This window comes from Felis catus, chromosome A2 (genome assembly GCF_018350175.1).
Source record: "Felis catus isolate Fca126 chromosome A2, F.catus_Fca126_mat1.0, whole genome shotgun sequence".
NCBI classification, from domain to species: domain Eukaryota; kingdom Metazoa; phylum Chordata; class Mammalia; order Carnivora; family Felidae; genus Felis; species Felis catus.
In genome coordinates this window covers 151,685,026-151,697,677 of record NC_058369.1, presented here as the reverse complement: position 1 = coordinate 151,697,677, position 12,652 = coordinate 151,685,026, and the positions used below count along the sequence as shown (strand labels likewise).

The 12,652-nt window shown below is 38.5% G+C and overlaps 1 long non-coding RNA gene across 4 annotated transcripts in view; it reads right to left on the bottom strand.

Moving 5' to 3' along the window:
- Positions 1-12,652, bottom strand: part of LOC111557297 — a 175,423-nt gene that overhangs the window by 67,761 nt on the left and 95,010 nt on the right. For all 4 annotated transcript variants that reach the window (XR_006594619.1, XR_006594618.1, XR_002737265.2 and 1 more), the window contains exon 5: positions 776-949. This is a non-coding gene — a long non-coding RNA (uncharacterized LOC111557297). The remainder of the gene's footprint in view (positions 1-775; positions 950-12,652) is intronic.

Sequence of the window (12,652 nt, the reverse complement as noted above, 5' to 3'; positions counted from 1 at the left end):
AAGAAATATGTAATATTCATTATTCAATTAAAAATATAAATTACCTTGTTAAGCATAAATATGCAAAAATATGCACAGAAAAAATACAACACATGGATAATTGTGTAGCTTTAAATAATAGAACTATGTTTAATCTTTTTTCCTACTTTTCTCTACTTTGAAACTTCAATGAGAATTAGAAAATAAACAGTAAAAAAATAGCATAGTTTAGTGCCTGGCAGGGAACCCGATATCAACAAGGAGGCCAACCATGGACTCCACCCCAACACTCTGAAGACACATCGGTTTTAGATTCAAGCAAAAAAAAGTGCAACCAACTGTTTGACAAATGCTATAGTCAGTCAATTCAGTCAGTTAATTAGTTGGACTGATTTTTTTTTCCAAAATTAGTGGCAAGAGCTATAATATAATTAGGCGTACTAACTAGATATTTTTGCCTTTCATACACTCAGTTGCAGAACAAGGCTACAGAGGAGGGGATTCTTTTGCATCAGAAACCAGAGCCACAGTTACAGTGAGTGTCTGGTTGTGTCCATTTGGTGATATGGGGGAAGAGTGTAACCAAGTGTATATATTTACACTCCCTTCCTTAAATGCATCAACATACTTCTATTTATTTGACCACTTCTTCCTCTCCCACACCATACACTATAATTATCTAATGTAAGCATTACATTTCTGCCTTTTTTTTTCCCCTAGTTCTATGTGTCTTTGAGGGGCAATTTATCATGGTAAGGGAAACGGAAGTACAGAAAAGACTGGCCTCACGACTTACCTAAAGAGGATGCTTTGAACCTCATCCATGGTTACCACTGCTCTAGCTTCAGAGTTCCAGACGGAATCCTGGAAGTGGCAGGATTTTTGTCCATTCCCATCTCTCACATTGCATTTGACTTTTTCTTCTTTTTCTCTCGATTTTATTCCCTTTGTAACAGGTTGCACCTAAACACTGAAAATCACGCCATGTAAAAATGATTAAAAATAGTCATTCAATCAAGATAGGTTGCTCAACTGTCTGTCACGCATCAGCTTCGTGTCTGCCCTTCTCGTTCCTTATGCCAAAATCTTCAAAGATTTTTCTCGATAAAATTTGTAGGTCTCCTGCTCCAGTTTTCATTTTCACATTGCTCTTAATATTGGCAGCTTGTCTTTCTACTATCTTTCAACGGAATATTTTTATAAATTAGTCAGTGCTTTTTATATTAACAAGCTGACAGCTCTTTCTGTGTATAATACTTTGCTGACATGAATATAACTTTGATTTGACGTTGACAGACAAATCTGTACCATTGGTGGATTTTGAAATGTATTTCTTTACAGAAACATCACTCAATGATAGCCATGAAGTTACTAGTATGATTGAGTTTGTGTCCGCAAAATTCAGCCATTGACCCAGGCAGAACTTTAGGGTACTAGATAATCATCAACTAGTTAATAAAAATATATAACATGTACATGCCATTTACAGCATACTTTCTCATTCATACCTTATTCTATCTTTCAAATGACCCTGATAGTGATGTATTATTGTTGCTAGTAGCACATGACAGCAAAAGAACCCAAGGTCAAAAGAGGTAGAGTAGCTGCCTTCCAGAGTCAGTTAATGAACGACAGAAAAGATATTATTGTTCCATCAAATTCTTATCATCATCAATGGGCAGGAACACCTGCTCCCATAAAGTAAGTCTGTTACATGTTAATAACACCAACATTATCCTGCCACTGTATCAAGGCTACTGACTGGTCTACCATGAATATTTTTAATTCCCTCTTCTAATCTATTTTGTATGTGTGTTGTGTTTGCTTCGTTGAGATCAAACTATATGGATATGTCACTTACCTCTTTTTCATGTAAACTATGACATGTGCTCTTTACAAACATCGTTTTAAATGTATCCATACTTGTTCATCTCATGTCATTTAACCGTATCTTTATTGTTAATCATTCAAGCTTCTTCTAAATGCAGGCATGGGTGTGTTTCAAGCATCATTTTTATGCACGAGGCATTTCACCTTACGTTCTCAGATAAATTTCTATCAGTGGATGGAAGACTACTAATATTTTTTAGGTTCTCAGTACACTTTGGAATGCTTTCCAAAGGCTGTGTGATTTACATTCCCACAGTAGTATATGGGAAAATACTCCTGCCAGTATTAAGTGATTTACATTTTACAATTTCAGAGAAGTTCATAGTCAAGCTTAGTATTTTAGTGTTTTAATTGACACGTTCTTTATTCATGATTTAACATTTTCCCATTTTCAGCCACTTTGCCGTTTGTATTTCCACTATTATAAACTGTTTGTTAACCACTTGTTTTTTGAAATTTTAGTGTCTTAATCTAAATATGCAACTAATACATGTGTGTCTTGCATACGTTTTGTATATTAAACATTTTAACCTTTTGTCTTTAATATGTATTGTAAATATTCTCCAAATGTGTAGGCTGCTTAGTAAACTGGTCTTTAATTTTGAGCAACAGTTTTAAAAAACACGTTTAATTATAGTGAAATCTACTATCATTGCCAAAGTAATTTCTTTCTATGCTTTCCAAAATAGAAGATGCCCATGGAGTCTCTCTCTGTCCCAAAAATAAATAAACGTTGAAAAAAACATTAAAAAAAAAAATTAAAAATAGAAGATGCCCATGGAGATATTGATAAATATTTATTTGTTTGTTTCTGGTCTTTTATGGTTTGACATTTTATTAAACCTACTACTTTAAAATTTTCAATGAATATATTCTAGTGATATTGACTTGCACTGGCTAATCATTTAACAACTGATATTGATTAATCAACAGTCCTAGTATTATTGTATGACCCACAGCTCATTTATTGCTTTGTGATGTTTAATCATCATATAATCATCCTTTTTATTAAAAAGTCTTTTTCTGGTCCATTTATTTTGTCATTTTGTTTAGTTTAATGCCATTTTATAATTTAAACTATTATAGCATTATAAAGACATTGATATCTGAAGAATCTATTCCCTGTTCTGTACTTTCATTTTCAAATATCCTTATTTTATTCATACCTCAGGAAAATGTTCATTCCACCTTCCTTTACATTTTCAGACTCTAAGAAAATCCAAAAATATGAAGTAATTTGTGATTTTATGTATTTTTCTCTGAGAATCCTCTCATGTTTCTCAGTAGGCTTTGCAGGATTCTTTATTAGATTTTGCTAATATCTATTACTTTTTTCTTAAAAATATGGGAATAAATAGTCACACTTGCTCTAGGACTCTGCAGTGCATTTTATTTCTAAATTTAAATAGTTTTCTACCATGAAAGTGACACATGGATGCAGCTGGAAAATGCAAACACTACAAAAATTTTTTTTCAATCTCACCTCACAGATGTAATTACTATTTTTTTAATGTTTATTTATTTTTGAGGGAGAGAGAGAGCATATGAGCTGGGGAGAGGCAGAAAGAGAATGAGACAGAAAATCCAAAGTAGGCTCCAAGCTCTGTACTGTCAGCACAAAACCCAATAATGGGCTTGAACCCATGAACTGTGAGATCATGACCTGAACCAAAGTCGGACACTCAACTGAATGAGCCACCCAGGTGCCCCTAGGTGTGATTACTATTAAACATTTGTAAGTATCATGCCCCAAATTTTCTACATAATGCATGCATGTTTAAACACACACACACACACAAACACACACACACACACACACACACACACACATTTTGGAAGCCTTGCACACATAGTGTTGTCATTTTGATTTTCTCATTTTGCGATATCCCTTGCTGATTGTTTTGAAATGTATTAAACTGATTTCTATTAATTTCTTTTTCATTTTTGAGCACCTATATGAGAAATTCATGAATCTGAAATATGGACTTGTTGGTTGAAAGGATAGGTATATTTTGAAAAATTTGAAATACTCTATCAACCTCCGTCTGAAGAATCTCCACCAGTTTTGTATCCTACAAAACAATGCAGGAAAGATAGGCTATATCTTCCACAACAAGGTATATTACAAACCTTATACCTAACTATTTTAATTTGCTTCTCTTTAATCCAGAGTGATTTTGAGCCTTTTTCAAGAGACTATAAGGCACGTGTATTTCTTTATGAAACTTCATCATGGGTTTTGCCAATTATTTCTACTGAGTAGCTTATCTAGTTTTTTTTAATTTTTTTAATGTTTATTTATTTTTTGAGAGACAGTGAGAGAGACAGCATGAGCAAGAGAGGGGCAGAGAGAGAGAGAGACCCAGAATTGGAAGCAGGCTCCAGGCTCTGAGAGGTCAGCACAGAGCCCAACGCAGGGCTCGAACTCACGAGCCATGAGATCATGACCTAAGCCAAAGTCGGACACTCAACCGACAGCCACCCAGGTGCCCCACTTATCTAGTTTTTATTAGCAAGAACATAAATGAAGTTTTAGCTGTTATTAAATACATGTTTGAGTGTGGCTTTTGATTTTATTACATGTTTTTGAGTGCATTTTTAAAGTTTTAGTTAAAATTCAGCCATCATTTCATTTACACTTTCTGAGTTCTGTTATTGATTCAGGAAAGCTATCCTCATAATAATATTATTCTTTAACTTAATCTTCTTTAAGTCGTTTTATAGTTTCATTTTACTTTATCATCTAATACGATACCATTTCACAGGCGAGGAAAATACAGCAATAATTTGCCTGCGGTCACAGAGTTATGAGTGATAAACCCAGGGAGTGAATTCAGTTTGCTTGACACCAGAGTTCAATCAATACAATACGTCTATTCATGTCCTAAGGCCAAATGTATTTAATTACTCTCGCTTTCTTATCACCCCATTACTCTTATTTTTGAAGAATTTTTCTGACTATTTCCTCAGGATTATTTTTTCAGTACACATGGAAACAAACTGTCAAATTCCGTCCAACACCCCACCACACAGTCTCTTCCCAAATTGCGACATTCAGCATCATCACACTGAAGGTCTAGGTTAATGTATGAGAACTTGAACTCTTTACTGAGTTTTCCAATCTGAGAAAATGTCTTTCCAGTGACTCAAATATTCTTGTTTGTCCCTGAGTAAAACTTTCTTTGTATACATTCAATAAATTTCTTGACATTTTTGTTGACATTTTTTCCTACTGTCAACGAGAGATTTGATTTCCTGACATTTTCCGATTGCTGTTTTGCATACTAAAATGTGTTCATCTTTCATTTTTTTGTGATTCACCTTACTAAATCCTCTCATTGTTTTAGGTAGTTTTTCATTACAATCTCTCCAGTTTTCCATATAAATTGTCATCTCCTCTGCCAATAGCAAGAGTTGCCTGTTCCATTAGAATGTTTATATTTCTCATTTCAATAAAATTCTTTAGGATTTCCAAAAAATATTAAATATTACAAGTTCCAGGGCATACCATTGTCTTGTTCCTGACTTTCATGAGAATTCTTCAAGTTTTTCATTAGTTTAGATTTTTAAGAGAACGTTTTTCATGGAATCCTGTAAAATTGGGTTTTATTTTTATACAACAGAGACATTTCCAAAGAAATTTGCATTTCCCCAAGAAGGATGTATCTATATAATTTTTTAATATGTACTTAAAACACAATGCTCTCACTTCTAGCAAAAGACAATACTTTTAGTTTGTTATAGTCCAGTCATTTTTCAATCTAAATTTTCTCTAAACTATCATTTTGAGAAATTGATTTTGGTTCAATCGGGCTGTTTAGCCCTTGAATACTTTGCGATATTCCTATATTAAAACTTAGTAAAAGGTTCTGAACAATTTAACTTTGTACTCACTTTGATCTTTTATCTTATCACCTCTTTGAAGAAGTTTTAATAAAATTATTTTAAAGTAAAGAATTAATTTCACACGCCACAGACAAGACGTCTCAAGTTGTCCTGATCTTTTTCTTTTTAAAAAGAGGGTACGTAACAAGTCAGAATATATGAATACGAAGTCTTTGAAAGACATACAATCTGCTGGCGGTTTTTCTTAGCCTTAAAAAACTTGGCCCTGGCTTTCCATCACTGTAAGAAAAATGATGAACAAATGAAAGGCTCTTTGCTTAAAAGTTAAAAGTTATTGCTGGGATAGGGGCATGTGTACCCCAATGTTTATAGCAGCACTCTCAACAATAGCCAAATTATGGAAAGAGCCTAAATGTCCATCAACTGATGAATGGATAAAGAAGATGTGGTTTATATATTCCATGGAATACTACTTGGCAATAAGAATGAAATTTGGCCATTTGCACCAATGTGGATGGAACTGGAAGGTATTATGCTGAGTGAAATAAGTCAGTCAGACAAGGACAGATATCATATGTTTTCACTCATATGTGGATCTTGAGAAACTGAACACAAGAACTTGGGGAAGGGAAGGGGAAAAAGATACAAACAGAGAGGGAGGGAGGCAAACCACAAGAGACTCTTAAATACAGAGAACAAATTAAGGATGGATGGGGGGGTGGGGGAAAAGGGCAAAGCAGGTGATGGGCGTTGAGGAGGGCACTTGTTGGGATGAGCACTGGGTGTTGAATGTAAGCCAATTTGACAATAAATAATATTCATTAAAAAAAGAAATGAAAAAAATGTACTTCAAAGAAGAAAAAGAACACAAGTCATTGCCGGGGCACCTGGGTGGCTCAGTTGGCTAAGCATCCAACTCTTGATTTCAGGGTAGGTCACTGTCTCAGGTTTCATGGGATCAAGCCCGGCATTGGGCTCTGGCTGGAAGCATGGAGCCTGCTTGGACTCTCTCTCCCCGCTCTTTCTGCCCCTCCCCCCACTCACACATGCTGTCTCTCTCTCTCTCTCTCTCTCTCTCTCTCTCTCTCTCTCTCTCTGAAAGTAAATAAGTAAGCATTAAAAAAAAAGTTATTGCTGGCCTCAGCATACTGTTATGATCAAATGGATCCAAACACCCAGCGGGCAGAGGACAGGCAGGCAGTAACAGGGTGGGTGACTGCCTTTAGCAAAACATGGCAAAATAGTGACTTATCTTCCTGTGAAGCATTTTTGTTACTTCAGTTTCCAGGGAGAACAAGGAAGAACATGGCAGGTTTGAGTTCAATTAGATGATTTCAAAAAGGTGTCCTAGCTGGTTTCCATGTTTATTGTCTTAAGGGGAGCTACCAAAATAAAACCACAGACCATTTGACTTAAACAACAGAAGTTATTTTCTCATAGTTCTGAAAGCTCAAAGTCCAAGATCAAGGTGCCAGCATGATCAGTTTCTTGTAAGGGTTCTCTTTCCGATTGCAGACAGCCTCTTCTCTTTCTGTCCTCACCGGACAGTGAGGAGACAGAGAGCAAGCTCTCTGGTGTCTCTTCTTATACAATTCTTTTGTTTTTAATGTTTATTTATTTATTTTTGAGACAGACAGACAGACAGACAGACAGAATTGGGAGCAGACTCCAGGATCCCAGCTGTCAGCACAGAGCCTGACCCGGGGCTCGAACTCATGAGCCATGAGATCATGACCTGAGTTGAAGTCGAATGCTTAACCGACTGAGCCACCCAGGCACCCTTGGTGTCTCTTCTTATAAAGGTAGTAGTTCTATCATGAATATCCTACCTCACAATCTCATCTAAACCCAATTATCTCCCCAAAGTTACCACCTCCAAAAACCATCATACAAATGGGTGGGGGGCACAATTCAAAGAGGTGTCCCAGCCCTGGACTCCCCCCACCCCAAATTCCTGTCCTTCTCACATGCAAAATATTCATTTATTCCCAACAGCCCAAAAGTCTTAACTTGTTCCAGCATCAACTCTAAAACCAAATGTCCAAAATCTCCCCCCAAATCATCTAAATCAAATGCGGGTTAAGACTAAAGGTACAGGGGCGCCTGGGTGGCTCAGTCGGTTAAGCGTCCGACGTCGGCTCAGGTCATGATCTCACGGTCCGTGAGTTCGAGCCCCGCGTCGGGCTCTGTGCTGACAGCTCAGAGCCTGGAGCCTGCTTCAGATTCTGTGTCTCCCTCTCTCTCTGACCCTCTCCCATTCATGCTCTGTCTCTCTCTGTCTCAAAAATAAATAAACATTAAAAAAAAAATTAAAAAAAAAAAAGACTAAAGGTACAATTGATCCTGAGGCAAAATTCATGTCTAGCTGTGAACTTCTGAAAGCAGACATATTATGTGCTCCCAAAATACAGTGGTGAGACAAGCATGGGATAGACATACCCGTTCCCAAAGGGAGAAATTAGAAGGAAGAAAGAGGAAGAAGGCCCAAGCAGGTTCAAAGGCTATCAAGGCAAATTCCTTTTTTTTTTTTTTTTAGTTTTCTTAATGTTTTATTTATTTTTGTGAGAGAGAGAGAGAGTGAGCAGGGGAGGGGGAGAGAGAGATACACACAGAACCTGAAACAGGCTCTAGGCTTTGAGCTGTCAGCACAGAGCCTGATGTGGGACTTGAACCTATGAGCCACGAGATCATGACCTGAGCCGAAGTTGGACACTTAACCGACTGAGCCATCCAGGCGCCGCACCCTCACCCCCGCAGCTCCCCCCTCCCCGCCCTGGCCATGGCAAATTCTATTAGATTAGGTTTGCGAATAATCCCCTTTGCCTCTCTGTCCCACCTTCCAGGCCCACTAGGGTAGCAGCATCACCCCCATAGCTTACTGTACCAAAATCTGTGTTAGTCAAGATTCCCCAGAGAAACATATAAATATATGGCGATATATATAGTCACCAAGCTGGAGACCCAGGAGAGCTGATGGTGTAGTTATAGTCTGAGTCTGAGTCCAAAGACCTTACAAGCAGGTGAACCAATGGTCTCCTGTCTGAACACTGCCAGGCTTGAGACCCAAGCAGAAATATTTTTTCAGCTCAGTTCCTTCCTGAAGGCAGGAAAGACCAACATCCTAGATCAAACAATCAGGCTGCCTGTTATTCAGGCTTTATGTCTATTCAGGTATTCCACTGATTGGATGAGGCCCACCCACATTGAGGAGAGCAATTTGCTTTACTCAGTCTACCAACACAAATGTTAACCTTACCCAGAAACACCCTTAAGACACACCCAGAAAAACGTGTGGCCAACTCTCTGGGCCCCCCATGGCCCAGTTAAGTTAACACATAAAAATCAACCACCATGGTGCTCTTCCTGATTTGTGATTTTCCTTTGACCACAAAGAGTGAATCAAGACAAATATTTCCCACAGCTTTGTGTCTATTTGATGACACTCATCTTAGAAATGCCTGTCTCTCTCTCAGACTTTCTGTCTTCAAGAACAACAGACTATGCCTGCCAGGGTTAAGCTGCTCAACATAGGGATGTTTGAAAACCTCTAGATAAAAAGGAAAAAATGTTTCAACTTTATGTCACGGACAAAGAGCTGTAGTATGTTCGTTGATAGCAGTGTTATGAAAAAATGTTACCTAAATCGATATTGCAGGTAAACATCCCAATCTGTTGATTGACCTTCTAAGGGGAAATTTCTCCTTTACCCTCTTTGGGTCTCTGGCTGGGCCTAAGAATTAAACTGACTTAAGCAGGAGAACAGCACACACATTTCATTTAGTGATGCTGATAGGTCCATGGGAGCCTTCACAAGAGAAGTGAACAGCACAAAGAAGCAGTTAGGGCCAAATGCTTCCATAAGAGATTGGACAAGAGCAGTAAATTGTGAAAACGTGACAAGACAAAGGGGTTTGGTGGAGGGCAGTTAATTATGGGAAAGTAACTAGGAAGATAAGAGTTAGTTTAACAAAGCCTGTTTCTACAGGTTTCTTGGCCTTGACTCCCTGTCTTGATGATAAGAATGTTTTCCTTCCTCTGGTACTTACTGGTTGGGTACCTTTCACAAGGGAGTTTAATCTCCTGCTTTCTGGAAGAAGAAGGAAGGTCAGAACGCTTTTCATGCATCTACTGTTTCATGCATCAAGTGTCTTCCATTACGTATGCCATACATATTTTGGGGTGGCTTGCTCCGATTCCCTATCACCTCTATTGATATCTTCCCACAAAAGAAAATTCTACTATAAAGCATCACTGAAATAAAAATTCACCATTTTACAACATCAAGTCAACCATTAAACTGAGAATATTATATTGTTTCATAGGAGGAATGAGAGCAGTTTTGTGTTATGGAAAAAGATCTGTCCTAAGAATCAGACATTCTGGGTTCAAATGTCCTTGAAAAAGTTCCTTACCGTATCTGATCTCACCTTCCTTGTCTTTGAAATGGGGATAGGGCTGTTCTGAGGATTCAGTGAGACCACGTATAGGACAGTCTTTTGTGTATTCTGTTTTTAAAATGCATTCTCATACAGCTTTCAGGATATTCTATTTTAGAGAAGTTTTGAAATTGTCCTCCGAAGTTATAATTTCTGTTACAAATGTTCATATCTGCTGTCGGATATGAAGAGAGAGATAATTTCCCAATGCAGTTGCAAATTTGTGTAATGAGTTTCCATCTGCCTGTTCATCTGTCCAGCAATTCATTAAACAGACACACGTACACACATACATACGCACACCTATGCACACACTCATGCACACAGTGGGGGCGGGTATTAGCAAGTATTCTCAGCAAAAGCAGCTATAACCCCTGCCCTTGAACCTCTTACAGTCTAGTGGAGAAGGAAGATGTTAACCCAATAATCAAATAAATGTAAAACTGAGACGCAGAGATGGCCTGACAAGGGGGTTTCACCGACTCTGGAAGATCAGAAAGAGCTTCTTTTGGAAAAGGGACCAAGACTTGTCTGCCCAATGAACGGGAATTGATGGAGGAAAAACTGGAGCCGAGAATTGTTTATCTCGGGTAAAAGCTTGAGGATAGAGCACAGCCAGAACGCAGGACAGAACAACGGTCAGAAGGTTTGGAACAAAGAAAGCTTGAGTGGGGAATAAAATCAGGTTAAGTGGTCATTAAGGGCCTATTTTAAAATTCATACTGGGAAGTGACAGGACAGAGAAGGAAGAATTCAGAAAATGCATTCGGTTGATCATGCGAGGTTTGAAGAGTACTGAACTTTAGGGGCGCCTGGGTGGCTCAGTGGGTTGAGCATCCAACCTCGGCTCAGGTCATCATCTCACGGTTTGTGAGTTCAAGCTCCGTGTCGGGCTCTGTGCTGATGGCTCAGAGCCTGGAGCCTGCTTTGGATTCCGCGTCACCCTCTCGCTCTCTGTCCCTCCCCCACTCGCACTCTGTCTCTCTCAAAAATAAACTGTTAAAAAAAAAAAGAAAGAAAAACAGAAAAGTACTAAACTTAAAGAGAAATCCTGGCTTATTTTGAGAGAGCATGGGGCAAAGAGAAGCAATGGGGCTTGGGTGGGTGCAAAGGCAAGACAGAGATAGTCCTGGAGGTCAGGAAGCCTCAGAAATGCAGCCAAGGCCAAAGAAGAGTTATCCTAGGGTGTTCTCTGCCCTGTTTGTATTGTAAGTAAATACAGGATTCCCTTGGCCAGAGAGGGTTTACTAGAGTCACAGAAAGGTCAGAGAACTGCAAAGAAAGCCCGCTGCTACCACAATGCTGTGCCATAGACCTTGAGCAAGCACATACACCATCTCCCCGGTTTGGAGACCCCTGATCCCCAAGGCTGGGAACACTATCTTAGGTTTTTCAGGTATCTCACTTCCTCACAAATTATGTCTCCTTCAAGCATCACACTGTTCCTCCATAGAAGTTCAGATCACAAGTTAATTCGTTATTTTATTTATTTTTTAAATATTTTTTAACATTTATTTATTTTTGAGACAGAGAGAGACAGAGCATGAACAGGGGAGGGGCAGAGAGAGAGAGGGAGACGCAGAATCCGAAACAGGCTCTGGGCTCTGAGCTGTCAGCACAGAGCCCGATGCGGGGCTCGAACTCACGGACCGTGAGATCATGACCTGAGCCCAAGTCGGACGCTTAACCGACTGAGCCACCCAGGTGCCCCTGATTCGTTATTTTAAACCTTTGCTAGAATACTGTCTTTCGGTGAATGGCTATTTTTTTTTCAAAAAGAAACTAAGATTATATAACTTCCGAAAACGATTGCTTTTGAAAAACAACTAAAGCAAAAATCAACCAATGGAACTACGTCAAACTCAAAAGCTTCTGCCCAGCAAAAGAAACAATTAGCAAAATGAAAAGGCAGCCTGCAAAATGCGAGAAAATTTTTGCTCACCATATGTCAGATAAGGGGTTAATATCAAAAATATATAAAGAATGCATACAAATAATAACAAAAAAAAATCTGATTAGAAAATGGGCAGAAGAACTAAATAGACTTTTAATCAAAGAGGACATCCAGATGGCCAACAGGCATGGGAGGAGGTGCTCAACATCATGCATCATCAGGGAAAAGTAAATTATAATCACAATGAAAGACCACCTCACACTTGTCAGAATGGCCATTATCGAGAAAAGAGACAATAGGCATTGGGAAGGATGTGATGAATAAGGAACACTTACACTCGGTTGGTGGGAATGTAAATTAGTCCAACCACTATGGAAAACAATATGGAGGTTCCTCCAAAAATTAAAAATAGACCTACCGCATGATCCAGCAATTCCACTTTGGGAATATACCCAAAAGAAATGAAAACAGGAGTTTTGCAAGATATGCACCCCCAGGTTTATCACAGCACTATTCACAACAGCCAAGATATGGAAACAACTCAGATGTTTATCACAGCACTAGTCACCATAGCCACGATATGGAAACAGCCAACAAATGAATGGAT